Below are 15,552 nucleotides of genomic sequence, written 5' to 3'. Positions count from 1 at the left end.
CCCCCCCAGGAAAATCATGCAAAGTACAGTCTGCAGATGAGAAAACTGAGGTTTGGAGAGATTACACTGTCCACCGCCTCTGGCTTCCTCCAGAAACTCCTCACTCTAGAACGGGAGAGGCAGCATTGAGTCCAACCTCCACTACTACTAGAAAGATCCGGGCCACTGGAACATCAGGATGAGAATAGGCTTGGCATTTTAAAAATGGAAACTAGAGTTCTTTTTTTTTTTTTTTCAATCATACATAGTAATGGAGAGACGTAGTCTGGAGAATTACAAATAGATTGACCACCTATCAACTGTCCTCGGGCTGCTGCTCATCTGGGTGGCAGATCCGGAGCAGGAAAGAAGGGTGTCTGGAATTAAGAGCAGGCCACAAATATGCACCCAACGCCTTAAAAATGTGCACACCCTCTGGTCCAGCAATTTCACCTCTAGGAATTTATCCTCCCAAAATAGCTGAAGAAGTGGGCCAAGAGGCATTTACGAGGCAACATTGTTTACAGTTTTGAAAAATTGGGAACATAACCGGCCAACAATAGACTTAATACAATGGGCAAATACCATATGCGCCTGAGAGACCGCGATGGAGACATTTGTAGACGCAGAAAGCAGTGTATTTCTGGGTGAGGAAAGAGCCCGTGTTAGAACAACGCGGATGATATGATCATGGTTGTGTTAAAACAAACAGGCAAGTCATGGTCCAGTAGGGATGGGTGTGATACGTATGCATCAGATATACACTAAAGTGTCAGCAATGGATTATTGGATTGTTATCTCTACATAGTGGGGTTAGAGATCACTTTTTTTTTTTTTTTTGGATACAGAGAGAGAGAGACAGAGCATGAGAGGGGGAGGGTCAGAGAGAAGGAGACAGAACTGGAAGCAGGCTCCAGGCTCTGAGCTAGCTGTCAGCACAGAGCCTGACGCGGGGCTCGAACCCACGAACGTGAGATCTGACCTGGGCCAAAGTCAGAGGCTTAACCGACTGAGCCACCCAGGCGCCCCGAGAGAGATCACTTTTATCTGCTTCCTTTTTTCCTGTTTGTCAACAGGCTGAATATACCTTGCTCTGATTGTTTTCTCCCCATTTCATCGAGATATTGTTGGCACACATAGCAGCGTTTATGTTGAAGGTATGCGGCATAAAGACTGGGTGTGCGCATACCGTGAAGTGATTATTACCACAGTAAGTTTGGTTAACGTCCCTCATCTCATATGACACGAAAGGAAAACATGCGCGGTGTTTTCGTTTTTGTTTCTTGTGTGATGAGAACTCTTAGGATCCACTCTCTTAACTTTGGGATACACCACGCGGCAGTGTTAGGCGTTGATCGCGTTGTTGTACTCACGGCGCTGGTACTTCGTTATCTGGACCTGGAGGTTGACCCTTTTGCCTACCTTCGTCCCATCCCCCGCCCCCACTCCTGCCTCTGGCCACCACAAATCTGATCTCTTTTTCTGTGAGTTTGGTATTTTGTTTGTGGGCTGTTTTTTGTTTTTTTAAGATTCCACATAGAAGTGAGATCATACAGCGCTGGCCTTTCTCTGTCGGACTTATTTCACTTAGCGTCATACCCTCGAGGTCCATCCATCCATGTTGTTGCAAATGGAAGGATTTCTTTCCTTTTTATGGTCGAATAATATTCCATTGTGTATGATATACACCACTATCCATTGTGTGTGATTTATCCATTCATTTCCGCTGGACACTTTGGTTGTTCTGTCCTTTTGTTTTGTTTTGCTTAACTATTTTCAGGGAACATCTGTCACTTGCATAAGTAACTGAAAGTTGTAAAAGTCTTTGAAAGAAAAGTGCTCTCGGGTCCTGCATAATTGACCTTTGTCAGTGATTTCTCCAGAAAGAAGCTGCTGAGCTGGGCCACACGGAGGGGGATAGCTAATGCCACCAGTGGGAGGGAGGTAGGGAACAGACCTGGAGTCAGGAAGGGGCTGGGGGTCCAGACCCCGAGCAGGGAGGGAGGGGGGCTCATAAGCAACCATGAACCCAGCTCACAGATACACCCAGCTTACAAGCTAAAGGGGCATGTTGTATCATGCCCTTGAACCTGGTCCCTGGCTGGTTCATGGCATGTGGAGTTTGGCCCCGCCACACCTGCTGTCTCCCACCACGTATCTATGTGGGTCAGCTGACTTGTTGGGGGGGGAGCTGTGGCGCCCCTCGGGAAGAAGCACACAAACCTTGAACCACAACCACAGCTGGAGACATTCATGCTGAGAATGTCTGGCCATCTTGGAGGTAATGGGCTGGCTGGAGAATGGGGGTTCCTGAGGGACCTCCAGGACAGGGAGCCCCACTCAGAGACTGGCTACAGTGTCATTGGTGGAGATGGTCCCATCTGTCCCGTGGCTGCTGCTCCAGCCTGGGGGTGGGACTGTGCTTGGTGTAGAGAGCAGGTGTGGATGTGTGACCCTGGGGACCCAGGAGAGGCAAACTAATGTTTATTGCTGGGGTGAAGAGACAGAGACCTCCAGACTTTGGACCCCAGGGGTAAGCCCTGACAGAGCCTTGCCAGCAGAGGCGGCTGTCTTGGAGTCACCAAGGGTGTGGCAGTGGCCCAGGAGAAAGGGCAGAGGAGGACAGGCAGGATGGGCTAGGAGGAATGTATGTGAGTGGCCATCTGTCTGCGATCCTGCGTTATCAGTTTCCCATTGGTGTTCTAACAATCTACTGTAACCTTCATAGCTTGTGGCAATATACATTTTTTTCCACATAGTCTGTAGGTCAGAAGCCCTAAAATCTAGTTTGTGGCACAGCTGCGTTTCTTCTAGCAGCCCTGGGAACAATATTTGCTTGCCCCGTCCGGCTTCCAGAGGTTTGCCCGCATGTCTTGGCTCACGGCCCCTTCCTTGAATCCCTCTGACCTCGGCCTTTTCTCCTCTGCTTCTGTCATTGCATATTAATCTCTGACTCTGACCCATCTGTCCCCTCCTATAGGGGCCCTTGTGACTGCATTGGGCCCACCTGGATAATCCAAGACCATCTCCCCATTTTGGGACCCCTAATCACACCTGCAAGGTCTCTTGCCATGTAAGGTATCATTCCTGGGTTCTAGGGGGTAGGGTGTGGCCATCTTTCCGGGGCTCCCACGTAACCCCAGAGGACCGGCAGGATACCTCCTCGGGGGCTCCCAGGAAGCACTGCTAGGAGAAGTAGGGGCTTGGATTTAGTAGCGCTGGGTATTAATATGAAGTGGGTTATTCAAACTCAACCGTTAGCAAAGTTTAGGAACACTAAGCATTCCATACAAATGGGGGACCTGGGCCTGGGGGAACCAGGGATCTCTCTGTCCAAAGCCACAAGGCTATAGTTCTCCAACTTTTCTCCATGCTGTTTTACTCAACTGACATTAGAAAAAGGAAATATTGCTATTGTTTGTTCCTATTGTTTAAGGCAGAGAATAAAATCTACCAGGTTTGGGGGTGGTGGGGATTGGGTGGGTGTGGTTTGTTTCCAGAAGGGAAAGCCCAGAGCCCCCTGAGTGTGAGCTGCCTATGGAGACTTGCATTGGGCCACCCCTTGGAAAGTTGTCCCCTCCCTGGGGCTTTCCACGGATGGAGAGTAGAGAGGGGCAGGTGCTCCCCGAGACGCCTCAGCAAATGACAGCTCATGGTCAGATCTCCCAAGGCTGCCTGGCCACTGTCGGTCATCTGTGGGCTCCATATACAGGGAGAAAGCCTGGGCTTGGATTGTGGGATGCATTCCAGGGACAAAAGCCCTTGGGACCCACCCGGCAAGAAGGCATTTCTCTCTCTGGCCCTCTGGGGAGCCTGCATGCGTGCATTGCCAGAATGGGGCATGGTAAGTGGAGGCCAGACCGCGTGCTTTGGTTGGTTTCTTTTTCTTCCTTCCTTCCTTCCTTCCTTCCTTCTTTCCTTCCTTCCTTCCTTCCTTCCTTCCTTCCTTTCTTTCTTAAGTCAGTTCTCAGTGGACCTGTCAGAAAGAGGCACCAACATCAGGATGCCTGAGTTTTTGTCTTGACCCTGCTTCTCTCTCTCTCTTTCTCTCTCTCTCTGTACATAAATCTCAATACATCATTTGACTTCTTGGGGCCTCAGTTTATCCACCTGTGGAATCAAGGGTCAGACTGGTGGATCTCCAAGGCGCCTTCTAGGATCCGTCCAGCTTACACTGGACTACTTCTGATTGCCTCCCCGCCGGTGTCCCCACTTCCTTCCTGTGCTCTTGGGGCCTTCAAGCCCACCTGGCTGCTCAGATTGAATCCCAGGACTACATTTCCTTCTGCTCTCTCCCCAGGCTGCGGGGCTGGCCTTCAGCAGACCCTGAGCTCCATGAACAAGCAGGGGGTGACTCAAAGGAAGAGGCCCAGGCAAAGGGGCCAGTGACACACTCCCTGTGCACAGGGAGGGGAAACCCCTCTGCCCCAGCTCCCCCCTGCAGAATCCCAGGAAACTGGTTGTTAAGGAGGCCGGCAGCCAGCTACCAAGTTAGATAATGAGTCCTTGGGTTTTTCTACCCCTGTTTACCTTGTGCTAAGTACACTAAAGTGATGTCATTTCTGTACCCATCCAGCTGGCGCTGCTGATGGGGTCTCTCTGGGCCTCCTTAGGGGCTCTTCCTCGCCTGCCTCTGGTCACCCCTACCTTCATCAGTGTGGGCTTGGCCTTGGGGAGTCAGGTAGCTCTCTCCCAGGATTCCCTTCTCCCCTCCCCCCCGGTCTTTTCTTCCCTCCCAAGTTCACCTCTCACCAGGAAGGCTGCAGTGGTGTCTAATTGGTCCTCCGGCCACCTGCTCGTCCCCTCCAGCCCATTCACCCCCAGGCCAGAGGGACCTTTCTAAGCAGCACCCTGCCTGAAACCCTGGGCTGAATCCAGTGGTGTTCAGGGAGAAGCTCAGCCTGACCCCAGGCCCCCGAGATCAGCCTCCCACTGCTTTCCACTGCACCCCAGGACTCCACTCCTCAGCCCTTCGCCAGCCACGCTTCTCCCACATTCGTGAACGTTCACCTCTCTTCCCCAAGGTCTTCACCCCTTGGGGCCCTTTTTTTCTTTATTTGAACTCCTCAGCCCCTCATGGAGCCTCTCAGAACCAATGCTTCCCGCTCCACCCCCAACCCTATTCCTCCAGTGAGCCCTCACTGTGTCCTGCTCAGAAGAGAAAAGTCCGTGACATTCAGAGACTGTCGGAGGCTGCAAGATTTGCAAGACTCAGAAAAAACCCTGAGGCTTGCTGATTGCCTTAGAGGCCAGGTGCATGGGGTGGAGGGTCTAAGCTGGGGGTGCAGCTATGGGGGCGGGGGCGAGACTCTTTCTTCACCTCACCCAGCGCAGGAGACGGACAAACATGTAACACAAGAATCTGCCAAAGTGATCAGAGATACATGCTCAGCCGAGGACAAAGTAAACCATGTGGGTAGATGTTCCATAAAGAGATGGGGACAAATAACAGGCATTGTAATCTCCTTCACTCCTCACAGCACCCCTGTGACAGGGTAACAGAGCTCTCATTTACACACTTACACACAGAGCGCACACTTGTGCACATGCCCAAAGCCAGGCAGGTACTTAACCATCCTGAACCTCAGTTTTGACTTCTGTGAAATGGGCTTGTTGATGCTTATGTTACAAGACAGGGGCCAGCTCATAGCAGGGATCAACTCTCGGCTTCCTGAAGAACGAGGAGCCATCTTGGCCGTGAGGCAAGATGGCAGGTGGGATAAGGACTCTTTGACAGATGAAGCACGTTGGGACCCCCAACACGGGCAGCGTCGGGTGAGTTCTCTAGGGCTGCATGTCAGGATGTCTGGCCTCTGGGTTCTGCTTTCACCTGACCCCTTCCCAGGAGGCCCCCACCATCTAGTGCCAGGACGGGGCACACATCACCTCTGGGTTGCCCACTTAATGGATCGTGCAGGCTCTGCGGTCATTGTCCTGGCCTGCCCCAGCCTCGACTGTGTGGACCGGGGAGAGCTAGTCCAGTTCGCGCCAGCCCTGAGGCAGGTGGCAGGGGCGGTGAGGCCTGGCTTCATCCTAATCCTAATCCTGGACCCACTGCTCTTATCCGACTCCCCCGCCCAGCAGAGGCTGCTGCTTCCCACCAGTTGGCCCAGGACTTGCGCGGCCTATAAATAGAAGAGTGAGATTCCTTGTGGCCCAGTGAATGGCTCTGACATCCTGCCTCTGCCTGACTGAGCCCTGAGTCACAGGCCCCCACCGGAGGCCCGCCCAAGCGTCGGGGCCCCACACCACTGACACGGCCTCAAAGGAAGCGCTGAGTCTCTGCGGAGGCTGAAGGAGGCTCACAGACACGCAGCTGGCATTTCCTCCCCCAGAGGTCTGCCAGCGCTCACAAGTGAGGCTGCATGAGCCGGCGAGTGGGTCCCAGGTAGGGTGCCCAGCTCCAGGAAGCACAGCGGCCTTGGCACCCCCTGCCCGACTCAGAACGGAAGGGGGATTTCCAGGGAGCCTTTTCCGTTCCCCTTGTGCCCCTGCTCTGGCTTTGCTCCCTTCAAAGCCAAAACCAAACCCACAGGGATGGACACACCCACAGGAGCTCAGAAAATGGATGGGAAGGCTGCACCCTAGGCCTGGGCATGGGCAAGAAGGGAGCGGCCCCAGAGGGCCAAGTGGCAGGAAGGGGAGGAGGCAAAAAGGGGGTCTCCGCCTCCACCCAAATCGGAAGGAGATTCTGACCAGCCGCGCTGGGGGGTCCCCTGTCCACAGGGGAGGGGGAGGGAATTGGTAGGCTCTGTCCAGTGGGGAAGAGGTAGCCCCCCGCCGCCAAAGCCTGCTAGGAAGGAGAACACTTTTGGTGGCCCGAGGCCAGCAAATGTCCCCTGTAAATTAGCTCAAGCACCACCCGCTCTGAGAGGTCTGCCCCGACCACCCCGGTCCAGAGGGTTCTCCCCACTCACCCCTTGACATCCTCCGTCCTCCATTCCAATTATCTCCCGCAGAGCCTGGGCTCGGGGTCTAATTTGTGGCATGTCTTTGGTTTTGTTTTCTTTCTCTCTCCTCCACTAGATCACACGCTTCGGGAGGACAAGGGCCAGGCCAACGTGTGCCCTGTGCTGCGCACTCGGCCCGTGCTTGTTAGATGAGCGAAGGAAGGAGCAGCCTGTGTGCGCGCTTGGGGGTACACACACACGCTCCCACGCTTGTTCACGCTCACCCGCACGCGCCTTCACACACTCACACTCTTGTTCACATGCGCAGGCCTCTTCAACTATTTGAAAAGCTTAAGCACTGGCCCCCCTCCCGCAGTGTCCCCTCCAAATCTCTCTCCCACCAGTGTGGGGGGCGGGGCACTGGGGCAAGAGAGCCCAGCTGGGGACCTGCATTCTCTGTAGTGCTGACCCATGTCTGACGAGTGAGTCACTCTCCTGACTCATGCATCCGCGTTGATGATCTCTCAGTCCAGAGGGACTAGAGAGGAAAACCCTGTTCTTGCCCCATTTGAATATCCTCGCTGGTTCCCTGTTGTACTGCAGGCCAAAGCTTGGGCCAGACAGGACCTCTACATTTCTCCAGACACCCTATACTCTTTCCTACCTCTGAGCCTGGCACATGCCTAGCCTTCTACCTAAAAGACTCACCTCTCACCCAGTCCCCATACCTTCTTGGTCAACTTGCAAACTCCTAGTTACACCTCAAGACCCATCCAAATATCAGCTCCCTGCAAGACTGAGAGCCGCATTAATAGCTCCTGTCCGGCCCTTCCTTAGTCTGTCCAGAATGCTCCAGAAACACAGATGCATGGAACTCTAGGCTTGGCAAGGTCCTTAGAGACCCACAGTAGTTTGCAACCCAGGGGTGGTTGGAAACGTATGGGATATTTTTTTCTTTGGTTGCCATAGTGACAGGGACTGCTGGTGGCATTTAAGGGGCAAGGGGCTGGGAATGCTAACTAGGAACAATTATCCATTCTAAAGGTCAAAAGCAGCCCACTGAGAAACGCTGAGCCGCCTTCTGTTGGAAGGCCCAGGGAGGGAAAAGCATCTTGTCAAGGTCATGTAGCACTTGGGGCACCAAGGGGGTCGGCACGCACTCCCTGGGGGGAGCACTCCTGGGTGATGGGCCCAAGCGTGGCCTTCTGACTTTCTGGGTTTTCTGCGCCCAGCCCTGGCCGCACCACCAGCACCAGGGCCGTTGTGGGACATGTGTCTCCGGCCAGCTGCTGCACCGTCTCCTGCCCTGTGCTGCTGGCCAGATGGCTTGATGTGGCTGAGGATATGCCTGGAATGTGGAGTCAGCGCCCCCCAGGGAGGGGAGAGCTGCGCTTGTGGACGGGGGCCAGAGCTCTGCAATGACAGCATCCGGCTCCGTGAGCTCATCTAAACACCAAGAAAGCCACTCTTTAGATTGGTGTCTGGGCACCAGTGACCGCAGCACTCCAGGGCCCAGCCTTGGCCATGGTGGTGGAGAGGCATTTACAAGGCCTGGTGTCCCCTAAATTGGCCCCTCAGCCTTACTGCAAAAAAGTGGGCTTATTCTTCCTCTCTCCCACTCAATCTGGGTCACCATGGACCCTTCCGATGGGCTGAAGGAACTTTTTTTTTCTCTTATAGTTTGTCAAGTTGGTTTCCATATAACACCCAGTGCTCATCCCCACAAGTGCCCTCCTCCATGCCCATCACCCTTTTCCCTTTCTCCCCCACCCCCGTCAACCCTCAGTTTGTTCTCAGTATTTAAGAATCTCATATGGTTTCCCTCCCTCCCTCTCCTTAACTACTTTTCCCCCTTCCCCTCCCCATGGTCCTCTGTTGTTTCTCCTGTTCCACTTATGAATGAAAACATATGATCTCTGTCCTCTGCCTGACTTATTTCACTTAGCATAACACGCTCGAGGTTCATCCACTTTGCTACAAATGGCCAGATTTCATTCTTTCTCATTGCCATGTACACTCCATTGTATATATAAACCACATCTTCTTGATCCATTCATCAGATGATGAACATTTAGGCTCTTTCCACGATTTGGCTATTGTTGAAAGTGCTGCTACTAACATTGGGGTACATGTGCCCCTATGCATCAGCACTTCTGTATCCCTTGGGTAAATCCCCAGCAGTGCTACTGCTGGGTCATAGGGGAGTTCTATTGATAGTTTTTTGAGGAACCTCCACACTGTTTTCCAGAGCGGGTGCACCAGTTTACATCCCCACCAACAGTGTAGGAGGGTGCCCGTCTCTCCACACCCTCGCCAGCATCTATAATCCCTTGATTTGTTCATTTTAGCCACTCTGACTGGCGGGCGTGAGGTGGTATCTCAGTGTGGTTTTGATTTGTGTTTCCCTGATGATGACTGACGCTGAGCATCGTTTCGTGTGCCTGTAGGCCATCTGGATGTCCTCTTTGGAGACGTGTGTGTTCATGTCTTCGGCCCATTTCTTCACTGGATTATTTGTTTTTAGAGTGTGGAGTTTGGTGAGTTCCTTATAGATTTTGGATCTAGCCCTTTATCCCATATGTCATTTGCAACTATCTTTTCCCATTCTGTCGGTTGACTATTAGTTTTGTTGATTGTTTCTGAAAAAACTTTCTTAAAAGCTGCAAGTTATGCATTAACCCAGAGCTGCTAATATAACAAATATGCACATTCCTGTCACTTGCTTATGACAACCATCAGCCCACGGCCCATCGTGCCTCATCCTGACCTTCCCCCCAATCCACACCCCTCCTCCAGGATTATTTTGACACAGATACCAAACATGACATCGTTTAGTCCATGAATATGTCCACGTATCTCTCTAAAAGGACTCTTCCTTACAAACTAAACCTTAATCACAAAACCACTATTACACCAAAAATATTAATAATTCTTAATGTTGTCTTTTCATTTTTTAAGTGTTTATTTTGAGAGACACAGACAGACACAGAATTCAAAGCAGGCTCCAGGCTCCGAACTGTCAGCACAGAGCCCAACACAGGGCTCAAATCCATGAACCTTGAGATCATGACCTGAGAAAAATCGCATGTTTAACTGACTGAGCCACCCAGGTGCCCCCCAATATTAATAATTCTTAATGATATCAAAGACCCAGTGTTCAAATGTCCAGTTGTTATATAATTGGGGTTTTTTCCTAATTGCTTTTTTAAGTTTAAATTTTATCCAGATAACATCTACATGCTGTAATTGGTGGATAAATCTTTTGAGTTTCTTTGGGTCTAAAGTTTTGGTTTACGTTTATGTATTCACTGGAAAGAGGGAGTTGTTGGTCTTGTGCTAGTTTGGTCATTGCTGCCCTGTGGTATGGTTGAATATGTCCCTTTGTCCTGTGCCTGTGAGTTGGTAGTTAGAAGCAGAGGTTTGATCAGATTCAAGTTTGAGGGTTTGTTTGTTTTTTTTACAAGACTATATCATTTGATGGTATTGTGATCGTCTGTCAGGAGAAACATAGTGTCTTATTCTCTTTTTTTATAATGTTAGCAGTCGTTCAAACAATTAATTTGCTAGCAACTGCAAAAATGGCATATTTCATATTTCATTTCTTCTGCATTTATTAGCTGGAATCTATCTTTAGAAGAAGAGATTTTTATGTGAAAGAGACTTTTAAAAATGGGGTCTTCACTCCTTCAGTGGAGCCTGGGGCAGGTGGTCCAGAGAGGGCAAGTGCCTCACTAAAGGACACACAGCAAATTGGGAGCAAGACCTGGAAACTCAAACCAAGGTGCTGTACCATATGCAGCACTGCTCTGGCAGCAGATGAAGGAGCAGAGAGGGCTGGAGTCTGGGAATCAGAGGCTGGGATTTGAACCTAGGACCTTCCAAGTATAAGCAGTGGGACCTTGGGCAGGCCATTCAGCCTTGATGCTCTCTGTAGTGTGGGGTTAACCCCAGCTCCCTCATGCAGCCCAAGTTTGCCAAACTTACAGCCCTCTGGAAGAAGGAGCTTAGAGACCCCCATCCTGATCTCACAAGGTGGACCACATTCACCAGCGATGCCCAAGTCCACGGTGTCTCACTTTTGCTCCCCGGGGCTGCTTCAGGACCTGCCTAAGGACTCTGCCTTGCCTCCCCACCTGAGGGGGCTTTCTCGGGACTTAGGCCTCTATCAGCCAGGAGCTCAGGATTGGCCACAGGACTGCAGGGATTCTGAATTTCCCCTTCCAGGGACAGTCCTGGGTGACTGCTCAGGTCACAGGCCCACGTACCCAGCCCTGGATGAGCTCTCTGTCTCGGTGGCACATGGGTAGATCTTATCCAGTTCAACCAAATTTGAACAAGCTGGGCCACACAAACCCCAGTGCAGCGAGCTTTGTTTAAGAGGGCATGTTTACAGTACACAGTATTTAACAGTTATAATTGTGTAAATGCAGTTTCATGGCTTTTAATCCTTTGCGTCAACATGTGGACAAAGCAGTAAAACTTGATTGTGGGGCAGAAGAAAATACATATGCCACAGACGATGTAAAAACTGTAAAAATGCTCATTGCTGACCAGGCTGGTGTGTGGACTAGCAGAGGGGGTGGGAGGGACACCCATATTTATTCTTCTAAAGAGCGCTGGCAAGACCAGACCCGTCACCTAAAACTGAACAAAAGAAATTGACCTTTAAATATAGGCGATCAGTAGATCTCTGCTAGACAGCCATCCATTTTGGTTGAAAAGGAAGTATAAGTGAGCCTAATTCTCATAAGTGATTTCCTTACCGAGAAATCAGTGGATTTGGTCTGAAGTGATAAGCCAAGACATGCGTGGAGAAGCTCAGAGTTATGAAGGTAACTGCCAGAAAAAATACAAAAGGAAATGTGTCCAGTAGTTGCTTCTGGAATGAAGACAGAACAGTGCAGAGTCTGCTGCTTTCCCTTACAAGATCTTTGTACTGTTCAATTTGTTACCATGTTCCTATACTATTTTGGTAATAATTAAAAATCATAGTGGGGATGGGAAGTCTATAGCCAGACATGGAAAGGCAGGAGGGCTGATCTCTGCTGACTCCTCCAGGACCTCATTCTCCAAAACTCCACCACATTGGGAGCTCCAGAGTCGGATACTTAGAGCTAGCTCAGGATCCAAGGGGAGAACTCAGACTATTCCAGGGAAGGACTCCGATTGGATCACGTGCCCGCCCCGTGGGCCAATCCAAGGCATGCTGAACTGTGATTGGCTTCACCGAGGTCATGTGACCCCCGTAGTTGCCAGGACCGCTGAAATACTCTAGGACCAGGTAGAGCAGTAGAGGAGACATTCTCCAAGAAAGGGTGGGGCTTATTGGAAGAAAAGGAGAAAGGATGCTGGGGGCGGGGAGCCAACAGATAACCCACGAGTGTGAGCTTCTCATGGACCAGCCCCAGTACAGGGTACAAGGTGTGGAAGATGTGGAGGTGACTGCAACATGCCACTCTGACTGGGAGTCAGGATGAGAGGCGAAGATAAGGAAACCAATAGCGGTTACCCAGGGGAGAGTGCAGAAGGGCCACAGTGTTATTCACACAAGGATCTCTGGGAATGAGAGGACAACCTGTCCTGACGTGGGGCATCCAGAAGTCTTCTCAATCTGAGGGTCCCCCAGGGACTCCCAGCTACAGCACAGTGACCTGGGTCCAGATCCTGTTTCTGCTCAGGGCAAAGTTTTCCGCTCTTGGAGCCTGTTTCTCCATCAGTAGAATGGAACGATTATTCCACTGTAGCTATTAGATTGGTTTGGGAGGCGGAGTATAGAACTTGGCACATAGTAGGCAACTCTCAATGTTCCCAGAGTCCCAGGACCACCCACCTACAATGCCAGCTTTTTAAAGATACACTGATTAGTTCCAGCTTAGCTTAAAACCAAAAGATACTCTGTGCTGGTGTTTCATGATCTGGTCTGTAGAATACCAGATAATTATCCAAATGCCAACTACAGAATTGTACCAAAATTGTCAACGTATTTCCCCACTAAAACAGAAGCTCCTTGAAAGCAGGTAAAACATTATCCATTTTTGCATCTCTCTCTGGTACCTAGCATAATGGACAATTCCCCTTGCACCCCAGTTTTATGGAGAGATAATTAGCACACAGCCCCCTAAAATTTTTTGAATGTTTATTTATTTTTGAGAGAGAGAAAGAGAGTGCAAGTGGGGGATGGGCAGAGAGACAGGGAGACACAGAATCCGAAGCAGGCTCCAGGCTCTGAGCTGTCAGCACAGAGCCCGATGCAGGGCTCGAACCCACCAACCTTTAGATGCTTAACCTACTGAGCCACCCAGGCACCCCTAGCATACAACACTCTAAAAGTTTAAGGTGGGGGCACCTGGTGGCTCAGTTGGTTGAGAGTCCGACTTTGGCACAGGTCATGATCTCGCAGTCTGAATTTGAGCCCTGCATCAGGCTCTCTGCTGACAGCTCAGAGCCTAGAGCCTGCTTCAGATTCTATGTCTCCCACTCTCTGCCCCTCCCCCACTCACTATCTGTCTCTCTCTCAAAAATAAACATTTAAAAACTTCTAAATAAAAACTAATAAAAAATAAATAGAAGTTTAAGGTGTATAGGCATATATATTGTAAAACAATTACCACAATAAGCTTAGTTTACATACATCGTCTCCTATAGATAAAAAAAGAAAAGAAAAAAACATGGTTTTTTCCCTTGTGATGACAAGAACTCTTAGGACCTACTCTCTTAACTTTCAGATACACCATACAGCAGTGTGAACTCTTGTCATGTTGCACATTACATCCCAGTACTTAGTTATCTCCGGAAGTTTGTACCTTTTGAAAATCTTCATCCCCTCCCCTATAGCCTCCCCATCCCCTCCCCCATCCCTGGCAACCACAAATCCAATCTCTTTTTCTATGAGTTTAGTTTTTTATATGCTACATGTAAGTGAAATCATATAGTATTTGTCTTTCTGTTTGACTTGTTTCACTTATTATAATGCCTTCAGTGTCCATCCACATTGTTACAGAGGGCAAGCTTTCCATCTTTTTTATGGCTTAGTAATAATCCGTGTGTGTGTGTGCCATATGTCTGTGTGCCACATTTTCTTTATCCATTCATTAGTCAACAGACACTTAGGTTATGTCCATGTCTTGGCTAGTTTAAATAATGCTGCTATGGACACGGGGGTGCATCTATGTCTCTGACATAATGTTTTCATTTCCTTCTGATACATTCTGGGAAATGGAATTGCCCGATCATTTTTAAAATTTAGGGGCGCCTGGGTGGCTCGGTCGGTTGAGCGTCCAATTATGGCTCAAGTCATGAGCCATGGGTTTGAGCTCCACATGGGGCTCTGTGCTGACAGCTCAGAGCCTGGAGCCTGCATTTCCCTTTCCCTCTCTGCCCCTCACCCGCCCCCTCATGCTCTGTCTCTGTGTCTCTCTCTCTTTCAAAAATTGATAAACATTTTAAAAAGTTTAAAAATTTATTATTACTATTATTGAAGTAGAGTTGACATACTTGACATTATATTAGTTTCAGGCATGCAGCAGAGTGATTCAACATTCTATACGTTACAGCTCACTGTGGTAAGTGCAAGTCACCGCCGGTCACCATACATTATTACAATATTATTGACTCTATTCCCTATGCTGTACTTTTCATCTCTATGGTTTATTTTATAACTAGTTTATGCCTCTTAATCCCCTTCACCTATTTCACCACCCCTCCCCTCTGGCAACCACCAGTTTATTTTCTGTATTTAAGAGCCTGTTTGTTTTTTGGCTTGTTTGTTCATTTGTTTTTATATTTGACCTCTAAGTGAAGTCATATGGTATTCGTCTTTGTTTTATTTCACTTAGCATAATACCCTTAGGTCCGTCCATGTTGTCACAAGTGACCAGTTTTCATTCTTTTTTTATGGCTACCATTCCATTGTATATACACACACCACGTCTTCTTTATCCATTCATCTACTGATGGACACTTAAGTAGCTTCTGTATCTTGGCTATTGTCAACAATGCTGCAATAAACGTAGGGGCGCATGTATCTTTCCAAACTGGCATTTTTATTTTCTTTGGGTGAAAGTCCTGTAGTGGAATTACTGGATATGGTCTTTAATTTTTTGAGGATCCTCATTCCGTTTTCCATAGTGACTGCACCAGTTTACAATCCCCCTTTCCCCACGTCCTCACCGGCATCTGTTACCTCTTGTCTTCTTGATTCTGGCCATTCTGACAGGTGTGGGGTGATCTCTCATCGTGGTTTTGACTTGCGTTTCCCTGGTGATGAGTCATGTTGGGCACCTTTTCACATATCTGTTGACCATTTGGTCCATCTTCTCTGGGAAAATGTCTCTTCAGGTCCTTTGCCCATTTTTAAATTAGACCACTTGTTTTCTCACTATTGAGTTGCGTGCATCCTTTATATACTTTGGATCTTAACTCCTTACTAGATATGACTTGTCAATATTTTTTCCCATTCTCTAGGGTGTCTTTCAACATTGTCGATGAGTTCTTTTGGTTTCTTTTGTTGGGCAGAAGCTTTTTGTTTGATGTACTCCTTCTTGTTTATTTTTCATTTTGTTGTTTGTACTTTAGGTGTTACATCCAAGAAATCATTGCCAAGACCTGTGTCAAGGAGCTTTTTCCCTTGGTTTTCTTCTGGGTGTTTTATGGCTTCTGGTCTTATAGTGAAGTCTTTAAACCA

Source organism: Suricata suricatta, chromosome 17 (assembly GCF_006229205.1).
Source record: "Suricata suricatta isolate VVHF042 chromosome 17, meerkat_22Aug2017_6uvM2_HiC, whole genome shotgun sequence".
In the NCBI taxonomy this organism is placed as follows: Eukaryota; Metazoa; Chordata; class Mammalia; order Carnivora; family Herpestidae; genus Suricata; species Suricata suricatta.
This window is presented reverse-complemented; position numbering follows the sequence as displayed.